General features: G+C 43.2%; 1 protein-coding gene across 1 annotated transcript in view; it reads left to right on the forward strand.

Annotated features, from left to right (window-relative positions):
• Positions 1–20: 20 nt before the first annotated feature.
• The window catches only part of slc37a1 (solute carrier family 37 member 1), a gene marked incomplete in the record, with an annotated part of 52582 nt that continues 51569 nt past the window's right edge, over positions 21–1033 (forward strand). Inside the window, 1 exon segment of the mRNA XM_014031859.1 lies at positions 21–144.

The following is a 1033-nucleotide window of genomic DNA, read 5'->3' on the forward strand; positions in this document are numbered from 1 at the left end:
CGTGCCAGCGTGTTTATACCCGCCTGTGAGTGCGCGTGCGCCAAGTGTCTGTGTCTGTGTGTCGACAGTCGTCAGCAGAAGTCGGAAGTGGGTTCTGACCCAGTCCTCCGAACAGAAAGGACCTGTCGGTGTTGAGTGCTGCAGGTGRGTTTGTCCTCAGGATCCACCGTGTTAACGTGGTTCTGTTCCGGACTTTGGTTCTGGCTCGGTTCAGAGCCGCGGTGAAACATTTAGCCTCGGTGTGGGTTAGCTATCTGCTTCCGGGCGGCGGCGAACATCGGGCGGAACGCGTGTTTTTTATTCTCCTCTTAATTCTTTGTGTTTGTTGTAAATGAATTAGTGTTTTAATACTTGTGTCGAATAGGACAGACTAAAAGTAGAGGATGGCTCGGCAGCGGCAGACCCGGACACACACACGGATGTAAAGCTGTGAGGTCCTCTTCTGGTTCAAACTGAGCTGATTCATGTTTTAATAAACCATAAATATAAGTGACAACTCCTTGTTCCAAAGGGTTAAACTAGGAACAAAACATCAGCCAGACAGTATGACTCTTACAGGTGTAGTGCAGTGATTTTTATAGGCAGCATGTGTGTAGCAGAAAAATGGCTTCAATTTGATTGTGTTTGAGAAACTTCTCTAATCCAAACTGTTGAAATGTGTTTAAAGTTTCAGAATCCACAGAGCTCCCAGTTTGTTTTGTAAAGATAAAATCCAGTCTGTCTTGTATTTACGTTTATCCGACCAGCCCTCCTAATGTTACCTGTTCCTGTCAGTACAGCTGAGCCTATGAGGAGGAAATACTTCGACTTTTATTTAAATGGAAATACCTGCAGCCTGAACAACTTCAAAGCTGATTGGTGTCATGTTTTAAAGAGTAACTCACCCCAAAATTAACTTTTTTTAACTGATGTGTCTAAAATGTTGTATAGTACTGTTTCTGTGCTAATTTTGATGTTTTTGTGCGTCTTTGTTCAAATCTGTAATATTTGGTGTAAAAACATGTTTTTGCTGCTCATATGGGTAGAGCAGTGG

The sequence above is a fragment of the Austrofundulus limnaeus genome, unplaced genomic scaffold, assembly GCF_001266775.1.
Source record: "Austrofundulus limnaeus strain Quisiro unplaced genomic scaffold, Austrofundulus_limnaeus-1.0 Scaffold1336, whole genome shotgun sequence".
In the NCBI taxonomy this organism is placed as follows: Eukaryota; Metazoa; Chordata; class Actinopteri; order Cyprinodontiformes; family Rivulidae; genus Austrofundulus; species Austrofundulus limnaeus.